Consider the following 22,695-nt stretch of genomic DNA (forward strand, 5'->3'; position numbering starts at 1 on the left):
TTTCCAAAACCTGGGGAAAGAGCTGGAAATACAAGTAAAAAAAACTAATAGAACTCCTAATTATATCAACGTAAAAAGACCTTCTCCAAGGCATTTAATAGTAAAACTGGCAAAAGTCAATGACAAAGAAAAAATATTAAGGGCAGAAAGGCAGTATCAAATAACTTACAAAGGAACCTCTATCAGGCTTTCAGATTTCTCAGCAGAAACCTTACAGGCTAGGAGAGAATAGAATGGTATATTCAAAATTCTGAAAGACAAAAACTTTCAGCCAAGAATACTCTATCCAACTAAAATACAATTCTGATATGATGGAGAAATAAAAACTTTCACAGATAAACAAAAGCTAAGGGAGTTCATTGCCACAAGAACCCCCTACAAGAAATGATCAAGAAGGCCCTCATACCTGAAAACAAAAAGAAAGGGTTTACAAAGCCTTGAGTAAGAAGATAAATAGGCAGACAAAATCAGAAAATTGCAGCTCTCTATCAGAACAGGTTAGCAAACAGTTAATTATAACATTAAAGATAAAGGGAAGGAAAACATTAAGAATAACTATAATCTCATCATTTTAACTACAAACTCACAACACAAGATGGAATAAGTTGTAACAACAACTTAGAAAGGGAAGAGAAAAGAGATGGAATTGCCTTAGAGTAAGGAAAAAAGAGGCTATCTGGAAATGCACTATCTCATCTATGAGATTTTTTATACAAACCTCATCGTAACCACTAAACAAATAATCAGAACAGAGACACAAATGATAAGTAAAGAGAAAACTGAGAAAACCATGATAGAGAATTATCAAACTGAATTGGCAGTCTGAAATAGACAGGACAAGAAACAAGGGAAATACAGAGCAACCTGAAAATGAGTGATAAAATGGCAGCATTAAGCCCTCATATATCAATAATCACTCTAAATGTAAATGGCTTGAATTTTCCAATCAAAAAACACAGAGTAGTGAGATGCATTAACAAACAAGACCCAGCAATATGCTGCCTCCAGGAAACAGATCTCAGCTCTAAAGACAAACACAGGCTCAGAGTGAAAGGATGGAAGACAATACTCCAAGTTAATGGCAAACAAAAGAAAGCAGGCATTGCCATACCTATATCAGATAAAGTAGACTTTAAGATAAAACAGGCAATGAGAGACAAAGAGGACAGTATATAATGATAAAAGGGACACTCCACCAAGAAGACATAATATAAATATATATGTACCTAACACAGGAGCACCAAAGTACATAAAGCAACTATTAACAAACCTAAAAAGAGCTATTAACAACAACACAGTAATACTAGGGGACCTTAACACCCCACTTATGTAAATGGTTAGATCATCCAGACAGAAAGTCAACTGTGAAATAGTGGAATTAAACCAAAAACTAGACCAAATGGACTTAATAGATATATATAGAACACTGCATCCAAAAACAGCAGAATACACATTCTTCTCAAGATCACATGGAACATTCTCAAGGGTAAATGATATGTTGGGAAACAAGGCAAGCCTCAATAAATTTAAGAAGGTTGAAATTATATCACAAATCTTTTCTGACCATAATCCTATGAAACTAGAAATCAACTACAAGAAAAAAGCTAGGAAAGTGACAAAAATGTGGAGACTAAACCACATGCTACTGAACAACCAATGGATCACTGAAGAAATTAAAGGAGAAATAAAAAAATATCTGGAGACAAACGAAAATGAAAATATACCATACCAACTCATATGGGATGCAGCAAAAGTGGTCCTAAGAGGGAAATTCACAGGAATACAGGCCTACATTAACAAATAAGAAAAATCTCAAATAAGCAATCTTAAATGACACCTAACAGAATTAGAAAAAGAAGAACAAACAAAGACCAAAGTCAGCAGAACGAGGAATAAATAAAAATTAGAGCAGAAATAAATGAAATAGAAACCAAAGAAAAAAGTAGAAAGGATCAATGAAACTAAGAGCTGGTTCTTTGAGAAGATAAATAAAATTAGAAAACTATTAGAAACAATCAACAACCAGAGCAAATTTGCAGGTACAAAATAAACTTAGAAAAATCAGCTGCATTTCTATACTCTAAAAATAATGAACTAACAGAAAGAAAACTCAAGAATACAATCCCATTTACAATCACAACAAAAAGAATAAAATATCTAGGAATAAATTTAACCACAGAGGTGAAAAACCTATACACTGAAAACTATAAGACATTATTGAAAGAAATCAAAGATGACATAAACAAATGGAAAGATATTCTGTGCACATGGATTGGAAGAATAAACATAGTTAAAATGTCCATATTGCCTAAATCAAGCTACAGATTCAATGCAATCCCAATCAGAATCCCAATGACATTCTTTACAGAAATAGAACAAACAATCCTAAAATTCTTATGGGGGCAACAAAAAGACCCCAAATAGCTACAACAATCCTGAGGAAAAAGAACAAAGCTGGAGACATCACAATCCCTCACTTCAAAATATACTACAAAACTATAGTAATCCAAACAGCATGGTACTGGTACAAGAAGAGACACACAGATCAATGGAACAGAATTGAAAGCCCAGAAATAATACCATATGTCTATGGACAGCTAATCTTCGATAAAGCAACTAAGAACATATGATGGAGAAAGGAAAGTCTCTTCAACAAATGGTGTTGGGAAAACTAGATAGCCACTTGCAAAGGAATGAAAATAGACTATTATCTTTTGCCATACAAAAAAATTAACTCAAAATGGATCAAAGACTTGAAGGCAAGACAGGAAATCATAAAACTCCTAAAACAAAATATAGGCAGTACACTATTGACATCAGTCTTACAAGGATCTTTTCAAATACCACATCTACTCGGGCAAGGGAAACAAAAGAAAAAATAAACAAGTGGAACTTCATCAGACTGATGAGCTTCTGCAAGGCAAAGGAAACCAGGATCAAAACAAAAAGGCAGCCCACCAACTGGGAGAAAATACTTGCAAATCACATATCTGACAAGAGGTTAATCTCTAAAATAAATAAAGAACTCATACTACTCAGCAACAGAAAAACAAACAACCTGATCAAAAAATGGGCAGAGGATATGAACAGACATTTTTCCAAAGAAGATATACAGATGGCCAATAAACACATGAAAAGATGTTCAATATCACTAATCATTAGAGAAATGCAATGAAAACTACACTAAGATACCACCTTACACCAGTCAGAATCATTATAATCACCAAGACAAAAAATAACAAATTGTTGGAAAGGATATGGAGAAAAGGGAACACTCATACACTGCTGGTGGGAATGCAAACTGGTGCAGCCACTATGAAAAACAGTATGGAGATTTCTCAAAAAATTAAAAATAGAAATACCATATGATCCAGCTATCCTACTACTGGGTATTTATTCAAAGAATTTGAAATCAACAATTCAAAGAAACTTACGCACTCCTATGTTCACTGCAGCATTTATTTCACAATAGCCAAGATGTGGAAGCAACCCAAGTGCCCATTGGCTGATGATTGGATAAAGAAGTTGTGGTATATATATACACAATGGAATACTACTCAGCCATAAGAAAGACAAAATCGTCTCATTTGCAACAACATGGATGGACCTTGAGGTTATTACGTTAAGTGAAATAAGCCAGACAGAGAAAGACAAACACCATATGATTTCATTCATATGTGGAAGAAAAACTAACACATGGACAAAGAGAACAGATTAGCAGATTAGTGCTTACCAGAGGGGAAGGGTATCAGCGGGGTGGGCATAAGGAGTAAAGGAGCACATTTATATGTGACTGACACATATAATGTACAAGTGAAATTTCACAATGGTATAAACTATTATGACATCAATAATTTTTTTTAAAGTTCTTAACTAGATCTAGATACAAGTCCTTTGTCAGATATATGCTGTGCAAAATTTTTTTTCCCCAGCTGTAGCTTCCCTTTTCATTTTCTTTTCTTTCCTTTTTTTTTTGTGAAGAAGATTCACCCTTCACTAACATCTGTTGCCAATCCCCCTCTTTTTTCCTTTGAGGAAGATTAGCCCTGAGCTAACAACTGTGCCAATTTTCCTCTATGTTGTATGTGGGATGCCTCCACAGCATGGCTGATGAGAGGAGCAGATCCATACCTTGGATCCAAACCTGCTAACCCTGGGCCCCTGAAATGTAGCATGTGGAAATTCAACCACTCAGCCATGGGGCTGACCCCTGCTTTTCATTTTCTTAACGGTTTCGAGAAGTAAAAGATTTTAATTTTTTTGAAGCCTATTCATCAATTTTTAAATTTATGGTTCATGATTTTTGTGTCTTATCTCCAAGGTCACAAAAAGTTTTCTCCTATGGTTTGTTCCATAGGACGTATGTTTTTGCCCTTAGACTTAGGTCTATGGCCCATTTTGAGTTAATTTTGATGTATAGAGTGAAGAAAGATCAAAGCTCATTTCTTTTTCATGTGGATAATACAGTTATTTCAAAAATATTTTTTGAAAAGACTATTCTTTTCCTATTGAATTTCTTTGACACCTTTACTGAAAATCAATTTACTATGTAAGTGTGGGTTGATTTCTGGATTCTCAATTCTGTTCCATTGATCTATATATCTATCCTTATGAATCCTTTCATTCTTAAGCCTGCAGATCAGGATAATATTTAGAGAAAAATAATCATGTTCAATACCTTCTATTGAAACATACAATTTATCAAAATTTAAATACAATAGTAGGCAAACAAGGATGATTAATCTTTCTAAAAAATGTGTTCTTTACTGTTTAAAAGTGGTAATTAGATCATTTTGGATGTTTTTACCAGATCTGGAAAAAATTAGAAAGAAAAGCCTTTTGCTTGGGATAGTAAACTACTACTAATTACTGTGTTGCTTACATCCATTAAGAATAATAATTTCGGTGCCAGCCCTGATGGCCTCATGGTTAAAGTTCGGCACACTTGCTTCGGCAGCCCAGGTTCTAATCCTGGGTGTGGGATCACACCACTCATCTGTCAGTAGCCATGCTGTGGTGGCAGCTCAAATAGAAGAACTAGAAGAACTTTCAACTATACATGATTATGTACTGGAGCTGTAGGGGAGGAGGGAGAAAGGAAGAAAAAAGGAGGAAGATTGGCAACAGATGTTAGTGAAGGGTGAATCTTCCACTGCAAAAAAAAGACGGATGATTTTCAAATTTAAGAGAGTTAAATATGATTAGCAGACAACTGAAGCATAGTAAGAATACATGTAGTTCCTTTAAACTGGTTCAAGTCTTCACTAGAGATGAATTACATCCATGGGTATACAACATAATACCAGGTAATGTAATGACAGAGTCATTGTCAGTAATTTTGAGAAATGGAGAGGAACACAGAGTTGCCAGAAGACTGAAGATGCACAGATGTTTCCATTTCCAAAACGTAAAAAAATAGATTCCAGAAACTAAATGGTAATAAGCATGATATTGAAAACTGTCAAAATTATAGAACAGATGAAGCATATAGTTTATCAACATTTTTTCAAGTGATCACTAGAAGATACATTAGTTTTTTCACCAAACTAAATTACTTAAATTGCATACCTGAAAATGGCTAACATAGACACTGAATTACTCTGACTAGTAAATATCATTTTTTAAAATAAAGCAACCTCAAATCTTTCTCTGGGAATTCATCAATGAAAAGACAGAAAATAAATGAAGTAAAAAATTATTTTTTAAATATTATGTATAATTCTACATTTAAAAAGTAGAAAATCTTGATAAAATGGACTCATATCAATTGATGCCCCCTCCTCTGTACATGGTAGGCCTACTGACACCAAGTATAAACTGAGGAATACCCAGGTGGAAGTGGAGTATATGAGTTTGGTGTCCAGGGAAGAAGTCGGGGCTGGAAATATGAATTTGGGAATAGTCAATGCATTTGTTGTATTTAAATCTATGAGACTGGAAGAGATCACCTAGGAAGTGAGTATGGCCAGAGAAGACCAAGGACTGAGTTTTGGGACACTTAGGAATACAAGGATTCATTAAACCAGATTGAGGAGGGGCAGCCCTTGAGGTGGGGGAAAAAACACAAGAGAGTGGGTCCTGAAAGCTAAGTGAAGCAAGTGTTTCAAAAGGAGGAAATGATCAACTGTGTCAGATGCTTCTGAGCGATCAGATGAGGACAGAGACCTGAAGCACAGGGGACAGAAGGCTAGAACAATTTCAGTGGTATGGTAGGGAAGCCGATTTGGAGCTGGTTCAAGATAAAATGGGAAGGGACAAGAAAGAGACAGACAATACTTTGAGGAGTGTTTCTATAGAAAAGAAGAGAAAAACGTAGCAGAAGCTGAGGGGAATGTATGGTCAAGGGAAGTTTTTTGTTTTTTAGGTTGAGAGATTCTACAACATGTTTGTCTGCTGGTAAAAATGATAGAGAGAGAAAAATTGATGATGTAGGAGAGAGACTAAAACATTTCAGGAGCAAAAACCTTTAATGGTTTACAAGAGAGAGTACTTGGTGTGCAAACTGAGGTTTCCATTTGAATTGGCAGCCCACACATTTCACTCATGCAAGGTAGTGTATATAGGTATAGACATTGTTAGACCAATAGATTCAGAAGGTGTTTCAGGTTCAGGGGGTGTTTAGGTTTTCCAGGAAGCAGACAGGAAGACAGAATGAGGGGCCTAAAATGACTACTGGAGAGTGACTCCTATGAAAGGAAACGACATGGGTCAGGGGGAGCCATCAGACCACGATTTAGACTTCTATGATGCTGTCCTGACATCTCCGCCAGATTAGCACCAGAGTTAAGATTGCCCATTCGAGGAGTCCCACCTTGGAAGGAAATGGATAGATCCTTGCACACCACTTTGCTCTGTCATTGGGTCACTTGAGAAGCTCATGGCCTCATGAAAGCTGAAGTGGACCCTGTAGGCATGAACAGCTGTAAGATGTTAGCCAAGCAAGCACCTAGCAACTGGGAAACTAGTCCTTTCTTGAAGAGACATCTGAGTAAGTACATCTTCATGTCTGATACACAGTAGGAAGATATAGAAATTCTCTTTTGATTACTTCCATCTTCACAGTGAAATAATAAGCAAAGTTATGGGCTTGAGTGGGAGGAGAAGAGAGGGAGGTTGAAAGTTTATGGAAAGAGGAGAAGGCATGAAATAGTTGGCTTCAAGAATAGAACTGAACATAGAGAGATTACTAGGCAGCCCTGATGATTTAGTAGTGTTTGGTGGTCATAAATTTAAAGCAAGATCAATGGCAGAAGAATCAGAAGTAGAAGCAAGAATTATTGAGATAACTGAAGAAAATTTTTAGTGTTAGACTTGAATCTGCCAAGTTAAAAGGCCAGGTGCCAAGAAAAACAGAGACCAATGGCTATACATGCTGTAGAGAAATGTTTTTATTTTAAATATTTTCTAAAATACTGCTAGCAATCAGTCAACAAAGCAAGTTATATGTAAAGGAGTGAGAATCATACTGGCCTCATATTTCCCTACAGGAGCAATGGAACAACATATAGAGTTAAAAGTTGTGTACCAGGAGATTTTTAGTTCCAAGAAATAGAAAACCCAAAACAACTAGTATAAATAGTAAAGCAGATTTATTATCTCACATAAGAATTTTTAAGTTGTTTCTGAGATTGGTTAACTTAATGGCTCAAGGACCTAGGTTCCTTCCCATTATTCTGCCTTGCCAAGCTCAGGGTATCAGTCTTGTCCTGAGTGGCTCATTCCCTTGTTCTTAAGATGGTCCTGCAGTTCCAGGCATTACAAGTAGACATGACAATATCAAGCAGAAGAAGAAAGAGGTCACTGGGGACAGTTGTGTCACATGCCCATTCCGAAGCCAATCACCTTTAAGGGGAATGCAACTGACTACATGCATGGCTGGGTGGAAAAGGGTGGATTAACCAAACAAAATCAGAGTTCTCTTAATAAGGCAGAAAGGAAAATGGCTATCCGGTAGTCAACCAACAGTGCCTACTTCACGAGAGGAAGAAAATATTGTAACCTGAAAATCAAAAACCCACTAAACTATAATTTTTTTCATGAGGGCACATTCTCAGATACAAAAATACTTAGAAAAACATACCTCTCATATACCTTTCCTGAAAATTTTTCTTGAAAGTATTACAGATGATTGAGAGAAGAATCAAAACAACTCAAAAAGGAGAAGTCATGTCATGAAAGAGCTGGTGGTAATCAATGAATCCAGTAAAACAAAGTTAAATCTAATTACTCGTTTTAAACAAATATCTCCACAAGTTATATTAAAAACCAAGCACTTAAATGGCATTTAAGCTGGGACCTGAAAACTGAGAAGTATTTAGACAGGTGAAGAGTTGGGAGAAGAGCATTACAGACAGAGGGAACAACATGTGAGCACTTCCTTCAGGCTAGAGTGGAGAAAAGCACAATAGATTAGGCAGGAGCCAGATCATGCTGAGCCTTGTGAGCCATTTTAGAGATCTGGAGTTTTATTTTAGGTATATTGAAAATCAATGATGTGTTTCAAGTAGCGAAGTGACATATCTGTATTCTTTTAAGAAGATCATTCTGGTTGCTCTTTAAAGAGACAGATGGGAGTGGCGCAAGAAAGGAAGTCGAGAGGCTGCTGAAGGTAAGAAATTATGTTGCTTTTTAAAAAATATTTTTTTATTGAGTTAATGATAGGTTACAATCTTATGAAATTTCAGTTGTATATTATTGTCTGTCAGTCATGTTGTAGGTGCACCCCTTCACCCATTGTGCCCACCTCCCAGCCCCTTTTCCCTTGGTAGCCACTAATTTGTTCTCTTTGTCCACATGTTTAAATTCCTCATATGAGTGGAGTCACACAGAGATTGTCCTTCTCTATCTGGCTTATTTCACTTAACATAATTCCCTCAAGGTCCATCCATGTTATTGTGAATGGGACGATTTTGTTCTTTTTTACGGCTGACTAGTATTCCATTGTATATATACAACATCTTCTTTATCCAATCATCTGTTGATGGGCACTTAGGTTGCTTCCACGTCTTGGCTATTGTACATAATGCTGCAATGAAAACTGAGGTGCATGGGACTTTTGGAATTGCTGACTGCAAGCTCTTTGGATAGATACCCAGTAGTGGGATAGCTGGGTTGTATGGTAGTTCTATTTTTAATTTTTTGAGGAATCTTCATACTGTTTTCCATAGTGACTGCACCAGTTTGCATTCCCACCAGCACTGTATGAGGGTTCCTTTTTCTCCACAACCTCTCCAATATTTGTTACTTTTTGTTTTAGTTATTTTTGTCATTCTAATGGCTGTAAGGTGATACCTTAGTGTAGTTTTGATCTGCATTTCCCTGATGATCAGCGATGATGAACATCTTTTCATGTGCCTATTGGCCATCTGTATATCTTCTTTGGAGAAATGTCTGTTCATGTCTCCAGCCCATTTTTTGATTGGGTTGTTTGATTTTTTTTGCTGTTGAGTTGTGTGAGTTCTTTATATATTATGGATATTAAGCCTTTGTCAGATGTATGACTTGCAAATATTTTTTCCCACTTAGTGGGTTGTTTTTTTGTTTCAATCCTGTTTTCCCTTGCCTTGAAGAAACTCTTTAGTCTGATGAAGTCCCATTTGTTTATTCTTCCTATTGTTTCCCTTGTCTGAGAAAACATGGTGTCTGAAAAGAACCTTTTATTACTGATGTCAACGAGTGTACTGCCTACATTTTCATCTAGAAGCCTTATGGTTTCAGGTCTCAGCTTTAGGTCTTTGATCCATTTTGAGTTTATTTTGGTGAATGGTGAGAAAGAATGGTCAATTTTCATTCTTTTACATGTGGCTTTCCAGTTTTCCCAGCACCATTTGTCGAAAAGACTTTCTTTTCTCCATTGTATGCCCTCAGCTACTTTGTTGAAGATTAGCTGTCCATAGATGTGTGGTTTTATTTTTGGGCTTTCAATTCTGTTCCATTGATCTGTGGCCTGTTTTTGTACCAGTACCATGCTGTTTTGATTACTGTAGCTTTGTAGTATGTTTTGAAGTCAGGGATTGTGATGCCTCCAGCTGTGCTCGTTTTTCTCAGGATTGCTTTAGCATTTTGGGGTCTTTTGTTGCCCTATATGAATTTTAGGGTTCTTTGTTCTATTTCTGTAAAGAATGTCATTGGGATTCTGATTGGGATAGTGTTGAATCTGTAGATTGCTTTAGGTAGTATGGATATTTTAACTATGTTTATTCTTCCAATTCATGTACATGGAATGTCTTTCCATCTCTTTATGTCGTCATCCATTTCTTTCAGAAAAGCCTGGTAATTTTCGTTGTATAAGTCTTTCACTTCCTTAGTTAAATTCACCCCGAGGTATTTTATTCTTTTTGTTGCGATTGTGAATGGCATTATGTTCTTGAGTTCTTTTTCTGTTAGTCCGTTATTAGAATATAGAAATGCTACTGATTTATGTAAATTGATTTTATACCCTGCAACTTTGCTGTAATTGTTGATTACTTCTAAAAGTTTTCCAATGGATTCTTTGGGGTTTTCTATATATAAGATCATGTCATCTGCAAACAGCGAGAGTTTCATTTCTTCCCTCCCTATTTGGATTCCTTTTATTCCTTTTTCTTGCTTGATTGCTCTGGCCAGGATCTCCAGTACTATGTTAAATAAGAATGGTGATAGAGGGCATCCTTGTCTCATTCCTGTTTTCAGGGGGATGGCACTCAGTTTTTGCCCATTGAGTATGATGTTGGCTGTGGGTTTGTCATATATGGCCTTTATTATGTTGAAGTAGTTCCTTTCTATCCCCATTTTGTTCAGAGTTTTTATCATAAATGGCTGTTGGATCTTGTCAAATGCCTTCTCTGCATCTATTGAGATGATCATGTGGTTTTTATTCCTCAGTTTGTTGATGTGGTGTATCATGTTGATTGATTTGTGGATGTTGAACCATCCCTGTATCCCTGGTATGAATTCCACTTCATCATGAGGTATGATCCTTTTGATGAATTGCTGTATTCGGGTTGCCAAAATTTTGTTGAGAATTTTCGCATCTATGTTCATCAGTGATATTGGCCTGTAGTTCTCCTTTTTTGTGGTGTCCTTGTCAGGCTTTGGTATCAGTGTGATGTTGGCCTTGTAGAATGTGTTAGGAAGTGTTCCATCCTCCCTAACTTTTTGGAATAGCTTGAAAAGAATAGGTATTAAATCCTCTCTGAAAGTCTGGTAGAATTCCCCAGGAAAGCCATCTGGTCCTGGGGTTTTATTCTTTGGGATGCTTTTGATGGCTGTTTCAATCTCTTTCCTTGTGATTGGTCTGTTCAAATTGTGTGCTTCTTCTTGAGTGAGGTTTGGGAGATTGTAGGAGTCCAAGAATTTATCCATTTCCTCTAGGTTATCCATTTTTCTGGCATATAGTTTTTCATAGTATTCTCTTATTATCCCTTGTATTTCTGCAGAGTCTGTTGTTATTACTCCTCTTTCATTTCTGATTTTGTTTATCTGAGGTTTCTCTCTTTTTTTCCTTTGTAAGTCTGGCTAGGGGTTTTTAAATTTTGTTTACCTTCTCAAAGAATCATCTCTTTGTTTCATTGATCCTTTCTACTGCCTTTTTTGTTTCAATAGCATTTATTTCTGCTCTGATTTTTCTTATTTCTCTCCTTCTGCTGACTTTGGGCTTTGTTTGCTCTTCTTTCTCTAATTCAGTTAGGTGTAGTTTAAGATTGCTGATTTGGGATTTTTCTTGTTTGTTAAGATGTGCCTGAATTGCAATGAATTTTCCTCTTAATACAGCTTTTGCTGCATCCCATATGAGTTGGTATGGCATGTTATCATTTTCATTTGTCTCCAGGTATTTTTTTATTTCTTCTTTAATTTCTTCAATGATGCATTTCTTGTTCAATAGCGTATTGTTTAGTCTCCACATCCTTGTCCCTTTCTCAGCTTTTTTCTTGTAATTAATTTCTAGCTTTACAGCATTATGATCGGAGAAGATGCTTGTTATTATTTCAATTTTTTAAAATTTGTAGAGGCTTACCTTGTTTCCCAACATATGGTCTATCCTTGAAAATGTTCCATGTGTGCTTGAGAAGAATGTGTATTCTGCTATTTTGGATGAAGTGTTCTATATATGTCTATTAAGTCCAACTGTTTTAGCTTTTCATGTAGCTCCACTGTTTCTTTGTTGATTTTCTGTCTGGATGATCTGTCCATTGATGTGAGTGGGGTGTTGAGGTTCCCTACTATTATTGTGTTATTTTTGATATCTTCCTTTAGGTTTGTTAATAGTTGCTTTATGAACTTTGGTGCTCCTGTGTTGGGTGCATAGATATTTATAAGTGTTATTTCTTCTTGATGAAGTGTCCATTTGATCATTATATATTGGCCCTCTATGTCTCTCTTTACCTGCCTTAGCTTGAAGTCTGTTTTGTCTGATATAAGTATGGCAACACCTGCTCTTCTTTTGTTTGCTATTATCTTGGAGTATTGTCTTCCACCCCTTCACTCTGAGCCTGTATTTGTCCTTCGAGCTGAGGTGTGTTTCCTGGAGGCAAATTGTTGGATCGTGTTCTTTAATCCATTTTTCCACTCTGTGTCTTTTCATTGGAGAATTCAATCCGTTTACATTGAAGGTGATTATTGATACATGAGGGCTTAACGCTGTCATTCTGTCGCTCATTATCTGGTTTTCCTGTTTCCTTTGTTTCTCGTCCTGTGTGTTTTAGCCAACCCATTGACTTCTGCAATTTCTTATGCTGGTTTTCTTAGATTTTTCCTTATTTATGTTTTGTGTCTCTGTTCTGTTTTTTAGTTTAGTGGCTACCCTGAAGTTTGTATTCAGAATCTTGTGTATAACATAGTCCATTTTCTGGTAGTCTCTTACTTCCTTAGCCTAGACTGTTTCAGTCCCTTTCATCCTCTCCTCCTAAATTATTATTTTCATCTCTTATTCCAACTTGTGTTGTGAATTTGTGGTTAGAGTGATAAGATTGTCTTTGCTTTGGTGTTTTCCTTCCCTTTATCCTAATGCTATAGTTGAATATTTGCTATCCCATTCATTTTCTATCTATTTGTCTCCCTGCTCTGTGTTTTGTGACCCCTTACTCCCTTTTTTTCTTTTTTCAGGTATGAGAGCCTTCTTGAGGATTTCTTGTAGTGGAGGTCTTGTGACCACAAAGTCCCTTAGCTTTAGTTTCTCTGGAAAAGATTTAATTTCTCCCTCATATCTGAAGGATATTTTTGCTGGATAGAGTATTCTTGGCTGAAGATTTTTATCCTTTAAAGTTTTGAATATGTCACTCCAATCTCTCCTAGCTTGTAAGGTTTCTGTAGGGAAATCCGCTGAAAGTCTGATGGAGGTTCCTTTGTAGGTTATTTTCTTCTGCCTTGCTGCCCTGAGTATTCTTTCTTTGTCGTTCATTTTTGCCAGTTTTACTACTATATGCCTTGCAGTAGGTCTTTTTACATTGAGAAATCTAGGAGATCTGAAAGCTTCCTCCACACACATTTCTCTCTCAATCCCTAGATTTGGGACGTTCTCTTCTATTATTTCATTGAGCACACTTTCTGCTCCATTTTCCTTTTCTACACCCTCAGGAATTCCGATGATTCTGAAGTTGCATTTTCTCATTGAATCAGCTATTTCTCTGAGATTTTCTTCATTTTTTAAATTCTTAGTTCTCTTTCTTCCTCTGTCTGGAGCCATCCAGCCTGTCTATCTTCGATTGTGCTAATTTGCTCCTCTATGGTGTCTACACGGGCATCAGGGAATCCATATTCCTTTTTATCTGATCCATTGTATTTTTCATCTCTAGTATTTCTAATTGATTCTTCTTTATAATTTCAGTCTCTTTTGTGAAGCAACTCCAGAACTCGTGGACTTGTTTCTCTATATTTCCCTTTACCTCATTTAATATTTTGGTGAGAGCTATTTTGAACTCATCTTCACTTAGTTTACCCATTTCCAAGCCCTCAGGACCTACTTCTGTATTTTTATTGTTTTCCTTTTGGACTGGAGCTTTTATAAATTGCTGGATGGTAGAGGAGTGGTTTTTGCCACGACGCTATTATTTGGTTAGTTACAGCCTGTCACCACTAGATGGGGGCAGAGAGCCGCATGTTCTGAGCCCTCCGCCTTCAGATGCGATGGTGCACAGTGTGGGTTGAGGGAGGAGGGGCACTTTCACTCACACTGACCTAGGTTGGATCAGCTCTTGCTTTCCGGTTTCCCGGGCCCTGGCTTGCTGGGGTTCTCCCACGCAAAAGCTTTCTCCTGTTAGAGGGTTTCCACTGCACCGGCGGTGGGAGTCCTGGATGATCCCCAGACACGCAGCCCCTCCCCTGTTCCTTCCCACACCCGTGGCAGTGATCCCAGTCTCTAGGGGCAGGAGCGAAGTTGTCTCCTACCCCATTCCAGCTCCTCCAAGGGCCGCTCCAGCCTCTCCACCTTCTGGTGTTTGGCTGCTGTGGGTCTCTGACGATTTCTGTTATTAGGATTTTTTTTTTGGTTGAAAAGCAGTTCCTCTTTTTGGTTGTAATTTGGAGGGGAGAGAGTCCTGGGTGAGCTCACGCCACGATGTTGCTGACATCCAAGAAATTATGTTGCTTTGACTGGGAAGGAGTGTGAAAATCGTGAGCAACTGATAAATTGAAAATACGTGTGGAGAGACTCAAAAGGACAAGCTGATGGACTGCATTTATATGAGTCAAGGGAAACTGCAGAAACAAAGATGCAAACTTCTGGCTGTGTGAGTGGTAGTGCCATTTACTAAAATGACAAATACCAAAAGATTAGCATGTTGCATGCTAACATGGGAAGAGAAGAAGGGGAAAGGGGACCAAGAGCTCTATTTTGAATATTTTAAGTGTGAGATGTCTGTGAAACATCCAAGTGAAGATGTCAAGCTGGCAGTTGGACTTCAGAATAGTGGTCTGAACTGGAGATGTAATTTTGGAAGTCTTGGCATATAGAAGATACTTAAAACTATAGGAGATGAATGAGATTACCTAAGGATAGAAAAAGAAAAGAAATCCCAGCATATAAAGGTCGGATAGAAAAAAAGAAAATAAAGGAAATAGAAAGGAACAGACAATGAATTAAGAAGAAATCCAAGAGATTGTTGGAATCATGGAAGCAAAGAGCAAGAACAGAGTGTTCAATTGTGTCAAAAACTGCAAAAAGTCTACTAACGTGAGAACGTGCACATTTTCATTAGATGTGGCAACATAGAGGTTGATGGTGACAAAAGCAGTTTCAGTTGAGTGGTAGTGGAGGGGATAGAACTTTAGTGGAATTGAGAATAAAGAGAAAGTGAGGAAGTGGGGACAACTTGTTTTAGATAACTCTTCTGAGAAGTTTGGCCATGAAAAAGATTGCAGCAGTATCTGCAGACAGATGGAGGCATAAGGGAAGTTATTTGTTTCTTAAAGATGGGAGATACTACTGTATGTTTGGATGCTGATAAGTGATCTGAGAGTGAGAGGCTGAAGATACAAGGGGGACGGCGTTTAACTGAAGGAGTGTTTTCAGAAGGCTTCTTTAAACCCGTCAGTAGATTGAGAGAATGGAATCTTGAGGTATTCATCAGTCAACATAGTTACTGAATGCTATGTACCAAGCTCAGTTCTAGGTACCAGTGCTATGAGAATGAAGAAGACAGCCAATAAACCTGCCCTCAAAGATTGTACTTTCTAGTGTGAAGGAAAGAAAACATGTAACCAAGTAAATAAACATACAAGATCATTTTGAATACTGATAATTGCTCTAAAGAAGTCAAGAGAGAGTCCATGTGCTTAGAGTGAGACCATCCTCTGCAAGCCTCCACGTATTATCCATCAGGGAAAATTAAATGGGTGTTTCCAAATCGTATGTGACCCAAGGCTCCTGGCTGAAACCAGCCCTTCCACTTTGCACTATATCCCAGCCCCTCTTGCCTACTCAAAGACATGGCTCCAAAAATGTCCTTTTTCTCCTCCATCATAAAACTTTTCCTTTCTACTAGATCATTCCTATTAGCTATTATTTGTTCTTTCTTAAAAGAATTAACAAACCAACACTTCTTATTCCACTTCCCTTCCAGTCACAGTCCTCTCGTTTCCTTCACAAAATGACATTTATTTCAGTTTGTCATAACAGTTCATTTATACTCGATTATTAATGAAATCTTCACTTAATTATTAATGGTGCCCTTTCCTAATGTGTTCTAGTTTGGATTGTAAATTATACGGTTAGCTTACCTTTTAACTCCTTGAAAGAGTTTTCTATGCTCATTCTCTCTGGTTTCTCATCTTTTATTCTTCTTGTGCCTCACTGCAAACAAGTCTTGCACCCACCACTGCACTGAAACTGTTTTCAAGGTACCAACCATGTCCATATTGTTAAATCCAATTGTCAGTTTTCACTCCTCATCTTTTTGACCTTTGAGCAGTATTTATCATAGCCAATCATTCCTTCCTTCTTAAACAATGTCTTCACTTGGCTTTCAGGGCACCACACGGTCCTGATTTTCCTCGTCACTGATTCTTGGTCCCCTGTCCTGGTTCTTCCTCACCTCTCTGACTTCTGAACGTGGAGTGGAAAAGAGCTCAGTCTTTAAACCTCTTCTGCTTTTTATCTATAGTCAGTGGTTCCTTGCTATTCTCCTAACCTACTTAGGGAAGGAGCTAAAATCCATCATATCTCTCCCACAACACACACACATACACCACACACTAAAGAGATGTGCTCAAGTAACAATAGATGGCTCCTAACTTTAAGGAAGACAGGGATTTTGTTTTGCTGAATGTGGGTGTGCAATCACAGCTGAATGATTCAGGTCCAGAGAGGCTGAACACTCCACCAGGCATTTCAGTAAATTGTTCAGGTCAGAAACCATGGGTCAGGGGCCAGCCCTGTGGCCAAGTGGTTAAGTTCGTGTGCTCTGCTTCAGTGGCCCAGGGTTTCGCTCGTTAGGATCCTGGGTGTGGACCTAGCACTGCTCATCAAGCCATGCTGAGGCGGCATCCCACATGCCACAACTAGAATGATTCACAACTAAAAATATACAACCATGTACCAGGGGGGCTTTGGGGGAAAAGAAGGAAAAATAAAATCTTAAAGAAACCCAAAAAACAAAAAGCCATGGATCACGCCTAGATTCTTATCTTTCACACACCATTATCCAATCCAACAGCAAATTCCCAACAACCACACCTTAAAAATATATTTAGGCTCCACCACTTCTTCTAAGAGCCCCATCCCTATGCCTTTCAGTTGTTGATGTCACACAAAATTACATCTTTATACATTGTGTGCCCCAAACATAAACTAACAACTTTTTTTTTTTTAACTCATTAGTCCCTTAAATTATACAGAAAACAAAATATGGAGTTACAAACCAGTTACATTTATACTAGATTTTTAGACTAATAATTTTTAAAAATTGTATTAGTCTCTTAAATCTTGTAGAAGACAAAATGCTGCATCACACATTGTTACAATAATACTAGCTTTGGGGCTGGCCTGGTGGTGCAGCAGTTAAGTTTCTGTGCTCTGCTTCAGTGGCCTGGGGTTCGCCAATTTACATCCCTGGTGTGGACCTACACACCACCTATCAAGACATGCTGTGGCAGGCATCCCACACATAGAGTAGAGGCAGATAGGCACAGATGTTAGCTCAGGGCCAATCTTCCTAACAAAAAAGAGGACTGGAGGTAGATGCTAGCTCAGGGCTAATCTTCCTCAACAAATAAAAAAAAACACAAAATAATACTAGCTTTTATAATTACATATGTATTTACCTTCACCGACATTTGTATTTCTTCTTATGACTTTGAATTACTGTCTAATCTTCTTTCATTTCAACATTTGCTTTGTTTTTAATGATGATATTCACTACTGGTGAGAGTTCTTCTGAGGATACAAACTTTGTTCAAACCTTTTGGAGAGCAGTTTCTATCACAGGAAATTCATGGTTTTTGACACAGTTACTATATTTTTTGAAATCTATCCTAAGAAAATAATCCAACATGTAAACAATTTTCTGGCACAAAAACATTCATTACAGAGTTACTTACAATAGTGAAACATTGGCAAAAACCCAAATGATTAATAATAGAGCAATTGTTAAATAAATTTTAGTATATCTACTCAATGAAGTATTATACAATAATTAAAGATATATTTATAAAGAATTCAGTGACATAGGGAAATGTTCATGATATATTAAGGAGAAAAAGTATTCCATGATCACACAAATGTAAGTACCAAGTAATTTGTGTAGTTAGGAAATAAAACAATAAGTAACATTATCAAAACTACTTAGTATGCTCATAAAATATATTAAAAAGATACTTTAGAACTAAGTGGACAATCCAAGCAATTGTGCTAAAAAAAAAATAGAACCAAAAGTATAAAGAGGTTGTGATAGGTAGAATAATGGCCCGCAAAGATTCACCTCCCTCCCCAGAACGTTATGTCGTTTTACATGGCAAAAGGGACTTTGCGGATGTAACTTAGGTTACAGACCTTTAAACAAGGAGATTATCCAAATGGGCCCAATCTAATCACAGGAGCCCTTAAAAGCAGTGGACTTTCTCCAGGTAGAGGCGGCAGATACGAGGCAGAATGGGGAGGTCAGAATTTGAAGTATAATAGGGACTCAACCTGCTGTTGCTGACTTTGAAGAGAGAGGAAGGGGGTCTCAAGTCAAAGAATGTGAGTGCTCTAGAAGCTGAGAATGATTCCCAGCTCAGAACAGCAGCCAGCAAGGAAATGCGAGCTCAGTCCTAAACCTGCAAGGAACTGATTTTGTCCAACAAATGGAATGAGCTTGGAAGTAGATTCACCCCAGTCTCCGAAAGGAATGCAGTCTTGCCAATACCTTGATTTCAGCCTTGTGTGACTCTAAGAAGTGAACCCAGCTGAACCACGCTGTACCCAGACTTCTGATCTATCATACAGTGAAATAATAACTTTGCGGTAGTTTGTGATGGCAGCCATAGGAAACTAATACAGAGGGTGAAAGGTAGAAGGTCAGTTTAACAACAAATGCCATCAGTGGACTACAAGAGGGAAGGAATACCCAGTTTTCACATATTTTTGATTATAGAGACATAAGATGTATACTCTGGAAGAGAACTTAATAGTATTAGGGCTTTGCCAAGAAAGGGCTGGAAAAGGACAAAACAAGGATGTCAAGGGCACCATGTCACTCTTATATAATGATACAATAATGAAAGAATGGAGTTTTATGGCCATCCAAGAAGGCACGTTTTGGAATCTGGGTGAAATTAAGAGAGATAACTAAGGAATGGGTGGTATAAACAAATGTTGAACCAACCTGTGGGCTTATGTATTTGGGAGAGTAGCTTGGTCTGCTGACTCTGATCAAGTCAATATGGTTAATAACATCATTTAATTACAGATCCACATTGTCTCACTTCATTCTTGGGTCAGCATCTTCAGATGGAAGACTGACTGGCAAGAGATACGGACTCTCACTTCCCTGGTGCTGTGTGTTAAGTTACCCTGGGACTGGAATAACAATCTAGGTTTAGATTGGGATTGGCAGATGATGGCCAGCTGCCTCTTTTTGTAAAGTTTAAATGGAACATAGCTATGTCCATTCCTTTACATATGATCCATTGCTGCTTTCACTCTATAATGGCAAAGTTGAGTAGCTGCAACAGAGACCACATGGTCCACAAAATACTATCTGGCCCCTTACACAAAAAATTTGCTGAATCCTGGCCTAATAAATTCAGGGTTTAAATGAAATGAGGTAAATGGAAAGATTTATATTAAGGTTTAAAAAATAAATTACTAAAACACAGGACAGGAGAGACTTGACTCAGCAGTAATGCACATGAATGAAAAAGTCCTGATGGTTACAAATCAGCACAAATTATAACATGGAAAGAAAAAGCACTTAAAAACCAAGTAAACGTACTCTTAGACTACTCTAAAAAGCAGCAATATCTGGACCGGTCGTGGCAGTTCTCTTGGAATCTTCCATGCTCCAGTACATACTCTTGTCTCTCACCTGTTCTCTGACTAGAACCTTCTAACTCTGGTTAACTGACACATCTTTCAAACTTTAGCTTAGATGCTGTTTCCTCTTGGAAGTCGTCTTTGATTCCCCAAGACTGCGTTACATGTACTTACCTTATGGTGGCATTTAACACATCATATTGAACTGAAACTGAATTGTCTATCTCCCCCACTAGATTGAATCTGTGTAGGCAGGGATAGGTAGCTGATATTCTAACACCAGAACCACTGCTGCCATGTCGTAGTTCTTAAATGTGTTTTGGGTTAATAAATGAATGCCACAGTCCCATTATATCCCTCATCAGTCAGCCTGCATGGTGGTAAGTGTTCTATTTTGGCGATTAGCAGACTTGATTCCCTACTCAAATCTATACCCTTCCCTGCCCTTCTGGTAGGCAGACGCCCAGTTTTACCTGGGTTCTCACCTCTGTGTGGCCATATACTCAGGGAATCAACTGTACTCCAACCGTGGGAGTGATTAATTTGAACCATTCACGGTTTAGGCAGGAATGTGATGTATTTCAGTATGAGACGTAAGGGCACATCTGCTGAAGAATTTCTGTGAAGGAATTTTATCCAAGAGGAAATGTAGGAGAAAAATGCCTTGTCTGATTCTGGATGTGACTTCATAAAGAGGTTTTGCTTGGAGCTGCTGTGGTACCTTGCAACCAACCATGAGAGCTAAGTATGAGGATAAAATCCCTTGCGTTGAGGATGACACAGAAGAAAGACACAAAGTATATAGTCCTTGATAACATCAATGAGCATGTGGAACGACATTTCCAGATGTATTGTTTTTGATGTGAAATAATAAAATACTTATATTTAAGTCACTTTTAGGGTTGTCACTACTTTTAGGTGGGTTTTCCTTTACTTTTAGACAGAAGCACCCTAACTTATGTACGTAACCACATTTTAAGAGGAGCTTTGGCAAACTGGGGTATATCCAAACGACAAATAATGAAGACTCTGGAAATTGTCTTTTGAGGAACAAAGGATTAGGGATGTTAAGCCTAGAAAAGAGAAGATTTGGTATGAGATATAATAGCTCTTTTGTAATGTGAATGAAAAATCTAGGATCACTGTATGGTACCAGGGAGATATTTTAATTTACTAATAGGAAAAAAATGGTCAAACAATGAGAACTACTTAAAACAGAAAGGTTTATGAGGTAGTATCTTTTCTCACTGTTAAGAAATTCAGCTGTAATTTGGTGATTCTCTGTGGGGAGTGTTCTGGATTTGTTTTGGGTGGGAGGCTCAGGTAGAGGACTTCTCACTCTTTCAACTTGTAAGATGCCATGATTTTACTCTTTGACTTCATGATATGCACTGCAATACTGATTGTACAAACAGGAAGGGAAAATGAATATAAAATCACCAGTGTATATTTTTATATTATTTGTGCTTCAATTTCTAAAATTGGTCACACTATAACGGCCTTAGGGCATATTAATGGAACTACACAAAACATGGATCAAAACAAAATCAAAGCTGAAGGCTACTCAGCAAAATATATTAACAAAAAATTGAATTCTTCTGAAGGCAAAAAAGAGGGGAGGAGACTTATTAATGATACATGTAAAAATTGCAAAGTATTAACTGGACCCTAAGATTATAGGAAAGGCTTACATACACCATTACAGTAATTCTCAAATATCTGTGCTAATGCAGGAAAACCTACCACTATTTTTCTCCTTCTTCTTCTTCTCCCCAAAGCCCCCCAGTACATAGTTGTATATTCTAGTTGTAGGTGCTTCTGGTTGTGGCATGTGGGATGCCACCTCAACATGGCTTGATGAGCGGTGCCATGTCTGCACCCATGGATCCGAACTGGCAAAACCCTGGGCCACTGAAGTGGAACCTACGAACTTAACCACTCTGCCACGGGGCCAGCCCCCACTTTTAATAAAGATATACTTGGCCTTGGCATGTTTTTATACTGATATTATAATATGGGAATGCCTCAAGTTCTGAAATTTATAGAAATAGGATATAAAAAAGTTGCTTAACTTGCTCATTCTGTATTTCTCCTTCAGAACTCTTTTGCCTTCATAGCTCTAATGTTTTATGAAAAATCTCTTGATCAACTGCAAGGAATGGACAAAGTAAAACCAGAGTGAAGAAAGGAATAAATAATTATCATAGCTATACCAATTATGCTAATAGGAATTATGAAGCAAAGACATTGAATTCAGACAAATGCCAAGGTGCCACATTGTTGCTATACCAATACAATGTGTCCAATAGCAGTGAGTGTTCTGACTCACTTTGCATGTCAAAATTGGAACTTCAACAGATTCTAATACTTTTGTGGGCAAATCATTTATTGAATTTTTGCATGTGTCAATTTTTACATATTAAATTGAAGACTTTCTACATGTGTTAATTTTTTACTTTAGGTTTTAAGTCACATGATACACCAATCAATTCTTTATCACAGATCTTTCTCAAGTGCTTAACTATTGGAACTTGTCCAACATATTTCCTTACACTGGATTTGTTCACCATGGTTACTTTTAAAAGCCCCTGCTCTAATTATACTATATATTTTAATTGGAGTGATTTTAAATATCATGAAAGATGGACTTTGATCATACCCCTACAAGTTTATTTCACCCATATCCTTCAGGGATACTTCTGATCTCTAATTATTTAAACCTTTACTCATATTCCTATTTTTTTTTTTAATTCTCGTTTATTCTTGAT

This window comes from Equus przewalskii, chromosome 29, assembly GCF_037783145.1.
Source record: "Equus przewalskii isolate Varuska chromosome 29, EquPr2, whole genome shotgun sequence".
NCBI lineage: Eukaryota > Metazoa > Chordata > Mammalia > Perissodactyla > Equidae > Equus > Equus przewalskii.